The 15574-nt window shown below is 41.9% G+C and overlaps 1 protein-coding gene across 2 annotated transcripts in view; it reads left to right on the top strand.

Moving 5' to 3' along the window:
• Positions 1 to 15574, top strand: part of LOC141511981 (uncharacterized) — a 63206-nt gene that overhangs the window by 30383 nt on the left and 17249 nt on the right. Inside the window, exon 1 of one of the 2 annotated variants that reach the window (XM_074220925.1) lies at positions 7850 to 7942. The exons of the other annotated variant lie outside the window; for it this stretch is intronic. The gene's annotated coding sequence lies outside the window, so the exon portion shown is untranslated. Of the gene's footprint in view, positions 1 to 7849; positions 7943 to 15574 lie in introns of those variants that run through there. 2 annotated transcript variants of the gene reach the window in all.

Below are 15574 nucleotides of genomic sequence, written 5' to 3'. Positions count from 1 at the left end.
AATTGCCAGGAGCTTAATGAAAAAAAGAAGGGGGCTTAGCCCTACCTGATCTAAAATTATATTATAAAGCATCAGTCATCAAAACTGTTTGGTATTGGCTAAAAAATAGAGTGGTGAACCAGTGGAACAGACTAGGTGTAAAAGCAGGAGATGATTATAGTAATCTGCTGTTTGATAAACCCAAAGAGTCTGGCCATTGGGATAAAAACTCCCTCTTTGATAAAAACTGCTGTGATAATTGGAAGTTAGTATGGAAGAAACTTAGATTAGACCAACACCTCACACCCTTTACCAAGATAAGATCCAAATGGTTACAGGACTTAGACATAAAAAACAATACTATAAGCAAATTAGAAGATCAAGGACTAGTCTACCTGTCAGATCTATGGAAAGGGGAGCAGTTTATGACTAAGGAAGAGTTGGAGAACATTACCAAAATCCAATTAGATGATTGCGATTATATTAAATTAAAAAGTTTTTGCACAGATAAAAGCAATGTAACCAAGATCAAAAGAAAAGTAGTAAATTGGGAAACAATCTTTACAATTAATGATTCTGACAAAGGACTCATTTCTAAAATATACAGAGAACTGAGTCATATTTTTAAAACAAAAAGCCACTCCCCAATTGACAAATGGTCAAAGGATATGCAAAGGCAATTTATAGATGAGATCAAAGTAATCTATAGCCATATGAAAAAATGCTCTAAATCATTAATTCTTAGAGAAATGCAAATTAAAGCTTCTCTGAGGTACCACCTCACACCTCTCAGATTGGCCAGTATGACCAGGAAGGATAATGATCATTGTTGGAAGGGATGTGGGAAATCTGGGACACTATTCCATTGTTGGTGGAGCCGTGAACTCATCCAACCCTTCTGGAGAGCTATCTGGAACTATGCCCAAAGAGCAACAAAAATATGCATACCCTTTGACCCAGCAATACCACTACTGGGGCTATACCCTGAAGAGATGAGGAAAAAGGGTAAAAACATTACTTGTATAAAAATATTTATAGCAGCCCTGTTTGTGGTGGCAAAGAATTGGAAATCCAGTAAATGTCTTTCAATTGGGGAATGGCTTAGCAAACTGTGGTATATGTATGTCATGGAACACTATTGTTCTATTAGAAACCAGGAGGGACGGGAATTCAGGGAAACCTGGAGGGATTTGCATGAACTGATGCTGAGTGAGATGAACAGAACCAGAAAAACACCGTACACCCTAACAGCAACATGGGAGTGATGCTCAACCTTGAAGGACTTGCTCATTCCATCAGGGCAACAATCAGGAACAATTTTGGGCTGTCTGCAAAGGAGAGTACCATCTGTATCCAGATAAGGAGCTGTGGAGTTTGAACAAAGTGCAAGGACTATTCCCTTTAATTTAGAAAATAAAAACAGATAGCTTATTGTCTGATCTTGTTACCTCTTAGACTTCTCTTCTCTTTAAGGATATGATTTCTCTCTCATCACATCCAATTTGGATCAAGGTACAACATGGAAACAAAGTAAAGACTGACAGAGTGTTCTCTGGGGGGGGGGAAGCAAGATTGGGGGAAAATGTAAAACTCAAATAATATCTTTAATAAAAATAAATCTAAATAAAAAAGACTAAAACCTTCCCACGGTGATTCCATGTATGGGGAGGCTCTTCTCCATTAAGATTTTTTTTTTTTGGTTTTTGCAAGGCAAATGGGGTTAAGTGGCTTGCCCAAGGCCACACAGCTAGGTAATTATTAAGTATCTGAGACTGGATTTGAACCCAGTTACTCCTGACTCCAGGGCCGGTGCTTTATCCACTACGCCACCTAGCTGCCCCCAAAATTTCACTTTTTCTTTTTTTTTTTTTTAGGTTTTCCATTAAGATTTGTTTGATGGTCAGAACAAAAAATAAATGTTGGTTAAGTGCTTTCCCACATCTATTAAATTTATTGGGAATATTCTAAAATGTCTGATGTAACATTTGTGCTCTAGGGAAGGCCTTCTTGTCTACCTACCTTTTATGGCTTTGATTCATGTTGTCTTTGTACCAGAGAGGAGATAAACTATCCCTCTCCCTCCAGATGGAATCCTCTCTAGTGAAAGACAAACAACTGAGTCAGCAAATCCAATCCCAGGTCACATTGGCTAATGGAAAGAACATTCTGCCCTGGGCCTCACTGAAGAGGGAAGTCTCTCTCATGATCTGATCTCAGAGAAACTGTTCTGAACAGTTATTCAGAGGGCTATTTGCTTTGGTCTCTTCATCAATGTTAATGTAGTTATTGAGTTTGTATAATATACATTGTAGCTGGTTCTCATGGTTCTACTCATTTCTGTCCAACCAGTTCATACAAGATGGGGGAACAAAGTAAGAAAAAAACCCAGAATTGAATAAATCCAAGAATATAAATGAGGAGGGGGGATTTCCTTTTTTTAATAAGCACAACAGAGAAATCTGGAAGCAGTTTGGTAAAAATCAGATTTAGACTCCCAGTCTCCATCTCCTACTATGTTAAATTCAAAATAGAGACTTGATCTGACTAGAAAAGTCACCATTTCAAACCTCTAATAATGTTTGTCTTTTGTTTTCTAAGAAGACCAAGACATCAGGGAGGTGGCATCATGACAAGCACTTGAATTGAATTTGAGTGAGTGTAGATATTATAAGTCACCAGCCTCACTTTCTCCTCTGGAGTCGTCTGGGTCCAGTGGCCAGATAGGAATTAGGTTGACTGGAGATGGCCCAGGATGCAAGGCAAGCAGGGTTACGTGACTTGTCCAAGGTCACATACCTAGTAAGTGGTAAGTAAGTGTCTGAGGCTGGATTTGAACTCCTGTCCTCCTGACTTCAAGGCCAGTGCTTTATCCACTGTGACACCTTAGCTGCCCTTCAAACCTCTAAGAAAGAAAATGGAAAAGGAACAGAACCAAGATCTCAGTACTCCAACCTACAGAAAAACAGTTGGAGATCAGGTTCCAGTCTGAATTCTGAGTGGGAAATCCAAGAAACCCTGTTATACCTTGTTCTAGCCCAGGTCAGTGTGAGGAGCCACAGAAAGGACCCCTGAGAAAGGCAATGCAGGGAGGGACTGTTCAATAGGCCAAAAATGATCTCAAAGTCAGCATAAAGCATTTTCCATTTGTGCCATCTTCAGGAACAGGAAGAACCTGGCAGCCCTATCATTTATTGTCCAATTCTGGGTTGGCCATCCACATGAAAGTTGGCCTTCAATGGCAGATTGAAGGGACCTGAATCCCAGAAGTGTCAGGTCTAGGGTGGGGTGGGTGGGTAGGTTCTGGGTCTAGGATGGGTATGAAGTAAGGAGCACATTCAAAGCAAGGATGAGCTCTGTAGTTCTGACCCCAGGAGCTGAGTTCAGGTTCAGTTTCCAGCTCAGTCTGAAGCCTGCAGAATAATCAGGAAAAAAATCTCATGCAAAAAGGAGTCTGTATTCCTCCATCTTGACCAGCATAGTTTTTGAGCTGCTTAAGGTGACTGAGTCCAGTAATATTCTACCAAATATATATACTGCTCACACCCAAACAAATACAAGGCAGAAATTTTCAGATCTATGATGGGAAAGAAGAGAGAAGTCAAACCACTTGGGGACACTGAAAGCATGAGCTTTTTTGGAAAAAGCTGTGTGAAAACCACAAAACTCAGGGGCAGTTGGTAGCCTAGTGGATTGAACACTGACCCTGGAGTCAGGAGGACCTGAGTTCAAATGCAGCCTCAGACACTTTAATAATTACCTAGCTATGTAGATCCACATTGCCTTGCAAAAACCAAAAGAAAAAAAAAAGAAAAACACAAATCTCAGTAACCCAGAAAAGCAGAAGAGTATCTTGGTCATTTCTTCCAGAATGTAGAGAGGGCCCAGTCCTGGTAGGAAGTTCAGTCTGAAGAGGAAGTAAACAATAAATAATACCCAGAATGATTTGAAAACATCACCAAGCTTACTTATAGAGGAAAATGGTATCAAAATTCTTAGAACTGTCATCATTCCTAAGGAAGTTTGAAGGAAAGGTTGGGATTGAGTTGCATATGATAGGGTGATTCTAAAAATCGAAATCGAGTAGAAACAAGTAAAATAAGCAATTTCATCAAAACAGGGAATAATTCAAAGGAAGTAGGTGGTGGTGGAGAACTGATAATGTTGCTGAAGAGAAAACAGCACACATGTCTGAAGAGATTTAGAAGACTTTTGAACTTTTAGAGAGGTGAGAAAACTGTAGGATAGTGTAGGGAAGGGAATTGTATATGGGTGTGGAGATTAAGATTAGGAGGTGGGGAGAGATGGTTAGAGAAGGAACTCTTAAAGGGATGGGTAGAATAAATAATAGGAGGATGAAGAAGAAGCTAAGGGGTAAAATGAGGCTGAGAAGGACAACAGTGAGTAAAATCAGATGGAGAGAAATTCACAAATAGCAGTTATTATTATTTTTTTTTTTTAGATTTTTCAAGGCAATGGGGTTAAGTGGCTTGCCCAAGGCCACACGGCTAGGTCATTATATTACTAAGTGTCTGAGGTCGGATTTGAACCCAGGGACTCCTGACTCCAAGGCCGGTGCTCTAGCCGCCCGCAATTATTTTTAAAAATGAAATAGAGAAACATTTGGTTAATTTGATTTTAAAAAAAGAGAAAACCAGACCACTAATGTAAAAAAAATGAAAAGGATGAATATACCACTATTGAAGATGAAATAGAACCATTATAAGGAGGTACTTTGTCCAATTATATGTCAATCAACTCACTAAATTTAAGTGAATGTGAAATGGAGGAATATTTACAAAAATATAAATTTCCTAAATTCACAGAAGAGGGAATAGAATATCTAAATAGATCTGTTTTAGAAAAAGCAATTGAACAGATCAAAAATGAATTTCCTAAGAAAAAAGCACCAGGACCAGATGGTTTTATAAGAATATTCTGTCAAATATTTAAAGAACAACTAAATATAGTAATAAATGAACTCTCTGAATATTAGGCAATGAAGGGATCCTACCCAATCCCTCTTATATAGCAAATATGTTCCTGATGTGGAAACCCGGAAGGATAAAAATAGAGAAAATTGTACACAAATTTGATTAATGAATATAAATGCAAAAAATCTAAAATAAAATTATATCTAAAAGATCACAATATATTACAAATTGTATACATATGACTAAGTAAGATTTACACCAAGAATGCAGAAAGTTTAACATAATGAAAAGGGAAAACTATAAAGATTATATCAATAATAAGTTTTAAAAATCATGATTATGTCATCCCAATTACCAAAAAATCAAAAGATGAATAAAAAGCTTTCAATATAGTACCACATTCTTTTCTATTAAAAACACATGAAAATATTAGTATGAATGGGTTTTTCCTTAAATTGATAAAAATATCTAAAACCATCAGCAAAATTATTTGTAATTCAGATAAGCTAGAGGCCTTCCCAATAAGATCAAACAAGGATCCCCACTGTCACCAATATTATTCAAAATTATATTGGAAATCCTAGCAATAACAGTAAGAAAAGAAAAAGAAATAAAAGGAATCTGAATATGGAATGAAGTAATAAAACCATCTCTATTTGCAGACAACATGATGACATACTGAGAAAACTCAAAGAAGTAACTAAAAAATTAATTGCAAGAACTAATAATTTTGGCAAAGTAGCAGTATTTAAAGTAATCCACATAAATTATCTGCCTTTATGTCACAAACTAAATTGCAAGAAGAGATAATAAGAGAAACCCCATTTAAAATAACTAGATAGGGTGGCTAGGTGGCACAGTGGATAGGGCACTGGCCCTGGAGTCAGGAGTACTTCAGTTCAAATCTGGCCTCATACACTTAATAATTACCTAGCTGTGAGGCCTTGGGCAAGCCACTTAATCCCATTGCCTTGGAAAAAAATCTAAAAATAAATAAAAATAAAAAAATAAAATAACTCTAGATAGTAAAAAAAAAAATCCTGCCAAAACAATCTCAGGAATTATATAAATAAAATTGTAAAAAGCTATACAAATAAAATCAGAATTAAATAATTGAAGAAATATTGTTCATGTGGTGGCAGGACCAATTATAATAAAAATGACAATGAATTAATAAATTAATTTGTACATTCAATGCCATCCCAATTAAATTACAAAAAGTTTACCCTACTGAATTAGAAAAATTAACAAAATTCATTTGGAAGGACAAAAGATAAAGAACATCATTGTTAATTATTTTCTAAAATGTAAAAGGTTTAGCAGCACCAGATCTTATAAACTAGAAGTCATCAAAATTATCAGTGGAACAGAATAGCTATAAAACCTCCAACAGCAAATAAATATAGTAATCTTATATTTGACCAGGAAAAAGACTGAAGATTTGGGGATAAAGGGGGTGGCTAGGTGGATAAAGCACCGCCCTGGAGTCAGGAGTACCTGGGTTCAAATCCGGTCTCAGACACTTCATGATTACCTAGCTGTGTGGCCTTGGGCAAGCCACTTAACACCATTTGCCTTGCAAAATCAAAAAAAAAAAATATTTGGGGATAAGCATTCAAAACAAATTGAAAACAAAATACTGTTGGGAATACTGGAAAGCAGTATTAGCAGAAAGTGTGCCTAGCCTGTGTCTTGATACCATTTACCATGGTAAAGTCAAAATGGATACATGACCCGGATACAGAATTATTACAGGAAAATGAGAAAAACATGGAACATTAACTTCTCAGACATATAAGTGAACAATTTATGGAAAATAGAGGGCAGTGGTGTACGATGGAAAATTCTTACCTTCAATTAGAAAGATTTTATACAAATAAAACTAATGAGGCCAAAATCAGAAAGAGAGCAGAAAATTGGTGGAAAAATATTAAGGATAGTCTCTCAGATAGAGTTCTCCCATATCACAAATACATAAAAACATTTTGGAAAATCTCTAAGAATAGAAGTTGTTCCCCAAAGAATGTGAACAGGTAGTTTTTCTGATTAAAAAAAACCCAAAATAAAACAATTTCTAGTGAAATAAAGACTGCTCTAAATAACTATTGATTGGGGAAATGCTAATTTAAAGAACCTTGAGATATCATTTGAACATATATATATATATATATATATATATACATATAATACATATATGTGTGTGTGTGTGTGTATGTGTCTAAAATATTTACAGCAGCTCTCTTTGGTGTGAAAGAACTGGGAACCCTGGGGATGCCCATTAGTTGTGGGCATGGCGAAATGGCGAGTTTGCTCATGTCGGCTTGCATGAATGGGGCAGAGCCCGCTCCGACGCGCCGAGCCCAGGTGCCCGCCGAGGCCGAGGTGGAGGAGCCGATCCGGGAACAAACGTTTTTCCTTCTCCTTCTGGGCGGGATCTTCGACCCCGGCCTCCCGCGGGAGGGAGGACGCAGGGGGCGCAGGCTGGGCATGCGGTGCTGCCAGCCTCTCCTGCTCGCCTCCATCTTGCTGCAGGGGCCCCGAGGCCAGCGCGGAGCCTCGGCGATGCCCCCCGGGTGGTCCCGTGCCCTCCCTGCCCCCGCGCGGGCACGCGGGCAGGGGACCCTCGGGCAGCGGACACGCGGGCAGAGGGCCCTCGGGCAGCGGACACGCGGACACGCGGGCAGAGGGCCCTCGGGCAGCGGACACGCGGACGCGCGGACACGCGGGCGGGGGCCCTCGGGCAGGCCGGGAGACAGGGCGCAGGCGGGCTCGGGGGCGGGGCGCCCGGCCGGAAGTCCCGTGACCACATGGATCCGGCGCCCCGGCCGCCCCCAGGACCCCCCGCGCGGGGCCATCCGGGGGAGCGGAGGGAGGAGCCCCTCCCCCGCGGTGCTCGGGCCCATCCTGGGGGAGGGGCGCCTCGCAAGCCACGCCCTCTGGCTGCCACGCCCCCCCGCGCAGAGCGCGGTCTCCCGCCCGCCCCCCGCTTCCTGCATCGCTGCGCGGGGGCCCCCCGAGAAGCAGCGCGGCCGGTAAGGAGCCCCGCGGGCCGGACCCCCGGGAACGCGCCTCCCCTCCCGACTTCCTGGGCCCCCCACGCGGCCAGGCCCCGCCCCTCCCCCTCCTCCTCGGGCCCCCGGAAGGTAACGCCGGGGGGGGGGTCAGGACTCGCTCGTTTGGGGGTGCTCTGTTTAGGGGGGCCTCGTCCACACTGCCGGCTGTTCGAGCTGATCCCAGTTTGGGGCACACAATGTGCCCTTCTCCCCCAGCAATGGTGTAGGAAAGAATCTGGGCACGGCGGGCAGACACGGGGGTCCCGAAGGCCAGGCCCGGGCAGTGGCCCCGCCTGGGGGCCTAGCGGCACCCCTCCGCCGCCCGCGGCCTCGAGGGCCGGACCCGCCCAGAGGGGCCGGAGAGCGGCCCAGGGCCCCCCAGGGCCCCCCAAGCTAACTGGGCCCGTAGAGGAGACTGAGGATGGGCCCCCGCCAAGAAACTTGGCTGAAATCAAGCCGGGCCCCCAGACTTGGGAGCAGGTGGGAAAGGGGGGTCCGGAAAGTTCTGCCGCAGGCGCCCCGAGGGGCAGAGGGGGCCAGTCCTGAGAGACGGGCGTGCACCTCCTGGCATCGGAGCAGGGGCGAGCGCGGGGGCCAGCCTCGGACGTATGGGCACTCCCGGGAAGTGCCGCCGCCGGCACCGATGCCAGGGCCCATGAGCACGCCCCAGAGGACTGGGAGATTGCATGTTGCTTTGTTTTGGAGAGGGAAGCCAGGCCGGGAGGGAAGTAACTTGCCCAAGGTCACACAGATGCAAGTATTCCGCGTCACGGACCGACCCCAACTCAGCCCCTCCCGACTCCAGGAGGGCACCCAGCTGCCCCCTTGACCAGAACATTTTAAAACAAAAAAAGATCCTGATCATAAGTAGCTGCATTAGGGCCAGGGAAGTTCAAGACCCAAACACAGGAGAAGGCGATGACTGGACAGTGCTTACCATAAACCCTCCAAGGAAGCGCAGCTGGAATAGAAACCCTAGATAATGAGAGAAACAGGCAAAATGAGGCCAAAAAAAAACCCCAAATCAAACCATGGGGCAAACAAAAAAAGTGAAAAAAATGTGATATGCAAAAAAGTTTCTGAAGAAAATAACTTTTAAAAATGGCCAAATAGAAACATAATAGCTGTGAGATGATGAATGATATTAAAAAAGAAATTAAAAGACACAAAAAATGAATGAAAGAATGGGTCAGATATCTCATGGGGGAAAAATAACTAGCCAGAAAAATATATCCAGGAGAGTGAATTTAAGAATCATCGTCCTACCTGAACTCCATGGACAATGACAAAAGTGCCCAGACATATTTCTAGAAACTAAAGGAAAACTACCCCAGTATTTTAGATTAAGTAGAAATTGACAGAATCCACAGGTCACCTCCTGAAGGAAACTTCAAAATGAAACCTTCAGGGAATATTATTGCCAAAATCCAGAATAGTCAGCTTAAGGACAAAATGTTGTAAGCAGCCAAAAAGGAAGAATTCAGGTACCCTGAAACCAGAGTCAGGATCATCCAAGATTAGCAGCAACTACTCTAGAGGAATAGAGTGTGGAATGTGATATTCTAGAGGGCAAAGGATCTAAGATGACAGACAAGGAAAATCTACCCTACAAAATTATGTAGAATTCTATCAATCAAAATGAAATAGAAAATTTTAAGCATTTCTGATACAAAGCTGAACAGAAAATTTGATATTCAGATATAGGATTCAAGAAAAACATAAAAACGTAAACATGATTGAGAAATCACAAGGAACTAAAGAACAATAAATTCTGTACATTTTTACATGGTCAATAGCCATTTATTAAAGGGACCCAGTTCTCTTTAGTGAATAGCACTTCTGCTCTCTCACCTGATCTGAGAAACCCCCTTCTTCCAGGGTTTTATAGGGCTAACAATACAAATTTGACATAGATTTATAAAATTTCTTGATTATAGAAATTTGCTATAAAAGGAAAAAGAGGAACATGTTTATCATATGACAAGGGGAAATACTCCCTTTGGCTGTTTGATTACAGGCATGGGCCTTATCTGAAAGCCATATATGTTGTCACAGGGTGTTAAAGACAAGACTGAAGAATCACCAGGTGGGCAATTTTCCTTTTCCAGTTTGGAAATGACACAAGGGGGAAATAGAGTCCAGAGGTCATACTCATATCCCCTTAGTAGACACAGATCAGTTCTCAGACTGCCACACATAGTATTTCTATTATTGCTTTATGACAATTCAGATAACCATGCTGGTAATCAAAACCAAAAACATATTATAGTCCCAGAAATTTGTCCATAACTAGCAAAGACTTATCATTCACTACAATTTAAAGCTTAAGTATATTTAGAAAAAATTGCTACTTCTAGGAAATACTAATGAGGTGGACAGTATCAAGGAGAAAGGAAGTCTTAGTGCAGAGATGGTATAACTGCAAACATTAGCCCACATCCGGTGTCTTGGGTCAGCGTTCTCCAGCAGATTTCAACTTTTTCTCAGCCTAATGGGTCTTGGGGACATCAGTCTACCTCAGATGTCAGCTGTTTGATTTTCAAGGTCATGTCATCTGTGGGCTCCATGGTCCCAAGTGAGTGGTACTAATACCAAGTCAATCCAGGACTCCACTTCCCAGAGCTTGGCAGCAGTGGGAGTGGTGAACAGGATTTCAAAGGGACCTCTTCACCGTGGCTCCAGTGAATGTTCTGGAAACTATTCTTTTCCAGTAGACCCAGTCACTGGGTTAGATTAGGAACTGAGTCTCAACTGGGATTTCTAAAGAATGAAACTGAGACAAATTGGTGAGTGTCTGATAAACCCTGCCAAGAGGGAGCCTTTGGCTGCTTTGCTTCCCACTCCCAGGCACAGTGGCACTGGGGGCATCCTGTTACTATATTTAAGGAGCTAGAAGAGAAGGTTTGGGCCAGGGGATACCTAACTCCTTGGAGAATTTAGCAAGGGACCTAGGCCATTCATCAGTCAAGGGCTCAGAGCCATTCCCCCACATTGGGCAATAAGGGGGGTGATAGAAGCCTGAGGGGCAATGAAATGATAGTTTGCTCTGTCATCCTGGGTTTGACCCCTTGCTCAATGGGAAGAAAGGGACAAGGGCTTGGAGTTAGCTATGATTAAGCAAGTGGACTTAGAGGAAATTTAGAATTGTGTAATTTATAGTGTGAGGTCTTTTAGAGGAAAAACTTTACTGTTTAATTGTTCTCGAACATGCGTAGATTAGCTGACTGCCTAAATGTGTATTGTTAATAATTACAAACAACCACTTCCCCAGTGAAATCAGAAGCTGATTAATAGCTTGTGGTAAAATGGGATCATATCATCTATTTCCAATTCATTCTCCATTCAGTCACTAAAGTGATTTTCCTAAAGTGCAGGTCTGTCTAATCATGTGTCACACACACACACACACACAAACAAACACAAAATAATTTCTACCAGTTCCTTATTGCATGCAAGTTTAAACACAATGTGCTCTGATTGGCATCCAAAGCTTGTCATAACCTAATCCACTCTTCCTTTCTAGTCTTTTCCAAAAATGTATCAGACTGAGGGGGTGGCTAGGTGGCCAGGGGATAGAGCACCAGCCCTGGAGTCAGGAGGACCTGAGTTCAAATCAGGCTTCAGACACTTAATAATGACCTAGCTGTGTGGCCTTGAGCAAAGGGCTAAACCCCATTGCCTTGCAAAAACCTAAAGAAACAAAAACAAAACAAAAAAACGAAGGGAACAGAATGATTCTGGAAAAGTTTGACAAGTCAAAGAGCTTGGAAAGGGCATGTTCAAATTATCCTGTTCTTTTTTTAAAAAGTATTTACTTTTCTAATATATGCAGAGATAATTTTCAACATTCATTTTCTGTTAAGTTTTCTCTTTCCACCTTTCCCTTCCCCCCCCTAGGATACCAAGTAATCTGATATAGGCGATCCATTGCACAGTCATGTTGACACATATTTCCATATTGGTCATACTGGGAAAGAAGACTCAGAATGAAAGGGGAAACCACAAGAAGGAAAAACAAAAACCAATTTAAAAAGGTTAAAAAGCGTCTCCTTTGGTCTGAATTTAGATTCCACAGTTCTTTTCTCCAGTTGTGGATGACATTTGTCATCACAAGTCTTTTAAACTGTCTTTATTCTGTGCTTTCTAAAATCAGTGGAACGTAAGCATGATTCATTATTTCATCTATAAATAATCCAGTTTGTCTTCTTTGTTTCTAGATATGTTTTGGGGGAGGGGAAGCATTACTTAAATTCATCACAAATTTTAAAAATAAAGAATCCTTGGCTTCCTTCAAAAATAGGCTCGGGGGCGGCTAGATGGTGCAGTGGATACAGCTCCTGGAGTCAGGAGTCCCTGAGTTCAAATCTGGCCTCAGATACATAATAATGACCTAGCTGTGTGACCTTGGGCAAGTCACTCAACCCCATTGCCTTGCAAAAACCTAAAAAAACAATAGGCTCAAAAGCTCCATAGTACCTTCCTCTATGAGACTAACTTCTATTTACTCTTTATGAATATTATAAGCAACTAGGTAACTCAATAAATAGAGAGAGAGTAATCCTGGGAAAGTCACTTAACCTCTGTCTGTCTCAGTTTCCCCATCTGTAAAGAATGGGATGATAATAACACCTCTAGGTTGTTGTGAGGACAAATCAATCAGTAAACAATTATTAAGGCTCTGCTATGAATCAGGTCCTATGCTAAGCTGTGCAACTACAAAAAGAGGCAAAAAGTTGTCCCTGCCTACAAGCCAGGGCAGTAACTTGAGCATACCAGGCCTAGGGACCAACTCAGGGAGAAGCCCAGAGTCAAGAGATCCTGTCTTGTTTGTGGAACAATCAGGAGACAAGTGGGCCAGGATTGAAGACTGTGGCATGAGTTCCTAAATTCTAAGACTAGAAAAGTAGGTAGGAATAGGTCACTTAGGCCTTGAATGCCAAGCAGAGGATTTTGTATCTGTTCCTAGAGGCCAGAGGGAGACAGTGCAGGTTATTGCAGAAAGGAGGTTCAAGGGCTGGTCTGAGGGATGGTGGGGACTGAGTAGAGTCTGGAGGCACCAGACCATGGAAGTAGGTCAAGGCTGGGGGAGTGGGGGAGATGGGTCTTCTCTTTGAGAGAAGTTGTACAGGTGAAACTCCCAGGCCTTGACCAGAGAGCCACTAAGCAAGACAGTTAGCATTCTGGGAGTCTGCCCAGACTGGGAGCCTGAGGGGCCACAGAGTCACTGCTACCCTAGACAGGATTAAGGAAGCCAGGTGGGAGAGGCCACAGTGTGAGGAAAGAATGATGTGCTGAGCTGAGAGCAGAGGCAGTTCCAGAAGGAGGCAACATCCTCACAGGAGAGTTTTCTTTTTTCTTTTTTTAGAAAGATTGTATTTATTTTGAGTTTTACAATTTCCCCCCCATTCTTGCTTCCTTCCCTTCCACCCCCCCAGAAAGTAGTCTGTTAGTCTTTACATTGTTTCCATGGTATACATTGATCTCAGTTGAATGTGATGAGAGAGAAATCATATCTTTAAGGAAGAAAAATAACGTATGAGAGAGAGCAAAATTACGTAATAAGATATTTTTTTCTAAATTGAGGGTAATAGTCTTTCATCTTTGTCCAAACTCCACAGTTCTTTCTCCAGATACAGATGGAATTCTCCATTGCAGTTAGCCCAAAATTGTGCCTGATTGTTGCACTGATGGAATGAGCGAGTCCATCAAGGTTGGTCAGCATTGTTGGTAGCGTGTACAGTGTTCTTCTGGTGCTGCTCGTCTCACTCAGCATCACTTCATGCAAATCACAGGAGAGTTTTCTATCATTGTTCAGTCATGTCTCATTCTTCAGGACCTCATTGTGGCTTTCTTGGCAAAGATAGTGAAGTGAGCAGTTTGCCATTTCCTTCTCTAGTTCAGTTAACAGATGAGGAAAGTGAGGCAAACATGGGAAATGAGTTGCTCAAGTTCACACAAGGAAGTAATTGTCTGAGGGCAGATGGAAGGAAGATGATTCTGCCTGACTTCAGGTACAGTACTCTTCACTATGGCACTACCTAACTGCCCCTAAGAGTATGTATGGGTGATCCATAATATTCTGTATGCCAGATATGCTTCTATGGGTTGGGGATTCAAAGACAAAAATAGGAAAACATCACTTACCCTCAAATTATTTTTTTCTGATGAAAAAGGAACTCAAAAGCCAGTTGAAGATACTATACACTGGAGCCTGGGGAGAAGTTAGTCTGAGAATTTCCAAAGGAGTGGAGCCAAGAGGGAAATGAGGAGCTGTGGCAGTCGGAAATCATGTCCCCATCCTTATGGTGTTGAGGATTGGAGGAGGGAGGCTTACAAAGAGATTTAGAATAGCTTCTGTTAGGATTGAATTAGAGAATCATTTCTCAATCAAAGGATGGCCTTATAATGAGAGTTCACACTGTGAATAAAAACGATAAAATGAAGACTATGATTGTAGACTGTGGGAGGTGATGGGAATCACCAGGTAATTGCACCATGAAGTGGCAAGGTTACTGACTTTGATCGGAGGGTGACTTTCCAACTCATGTAGAGTTCACACCATTCAGGGAGGGAGCAGTGATTTTTACAGGTCTAGAGAGGAGTGGGGATGGGGTAAAAGTTCATTGAAAAAGATCCCTGAAAAAAAAAAACAAAAAAAAGAAAAAGATCCCTGTTAGGACTCCGGGCTTATCTAGTGCAACAACCCATTCACCCAGTTTCTACATTAGGAGTTTCTTTATAAGAAATTGGGGGAGTGGGGAGGTAGGGTCAGGTGGAGGGGTTGGCTGTTTCCTGGAACAGTTTATACTACAGAATATCCTATTTTGACTTTCTTGCATTGCAAATGATGGATGTGAAAATACTCCTAAGGCTGTTTTCATTGAGTTATCTTAACTATACAGATGTAGGAAATACAGAATAAGCCTATTTGTCAAGAGAAGCCAATCTCAGAAATCTGAGTCAAAAGTCTTGCTTGCTTCCCTACTCTTCTTCTAATGTCCACTGGCTGTCTTTGTTGAGCCGTGCAACTCAAACTGACACAAACCTGACTTTTATTCAACTATTCCTGCAGAACAGCCTGCAAAACCTCCATGTCCAACCTCTTCTTCAAAAGGACTTCCTTTCTCTACCATAACCCTTTCCTTTTGTGGTTTTCGAGCATAAATTGCCTCTGCCTCTCCTGAGTTGTGGATATTGTTGTACCTTTGGATTTGGAGTCGGGGATCTTTCCTTTCTGCCTTTTTTTTTTTGCCTTTTGCAAAAAGTTAGGGAGAAGTTAGTCAGAAGTACCTGAGTTCAAATCCGGTCTCAGACACTTAATAATTACCTAGCTGTGTGGCCTTGGGCAAGCCACTTAACCCCATTGCCTTGCAAAAACTTAAAAAAAAAAGAAATATGGGTAATAAATAGAGCATAAAGTAGATGTTTAAAGAAGAAAGCCAAATGTTGACAAAGTAAAAAGATAATTTTATCCATATGATAGAAAATTGCTCCCAGCTATAGAACATCAGATAAAGTGAACCATATTTGATGAAAATAGGAAAAAATAAGATACCAGCACATTGGCCAAACATATCTTCAACTTGGAGCATATTGGAGAAATAGATGACC

The sequence above is a fragment of the Macrotis lagotis genome, chromosome 1 (genome assembly GCF_037893015.1).
Source record: "Macrotis lagotis isolate mMagLag1 chromosome 1, bilby.v1.9.chrom.fasta, whole genome shotgun sequence".
Classification (NCBI taxonomy): domain Eukaryota; kingdom Metazoa; phylum Chordata; class Mammalia; order Peramelemorphia; family Peramelidae; genus Macrotis; species Macrotis lagotis.
The sequence above is the reverse complement of the archived record's forward strand: the minus strand, read 5'-3'. Positions and strand labels throughout refer to the sequence as shown.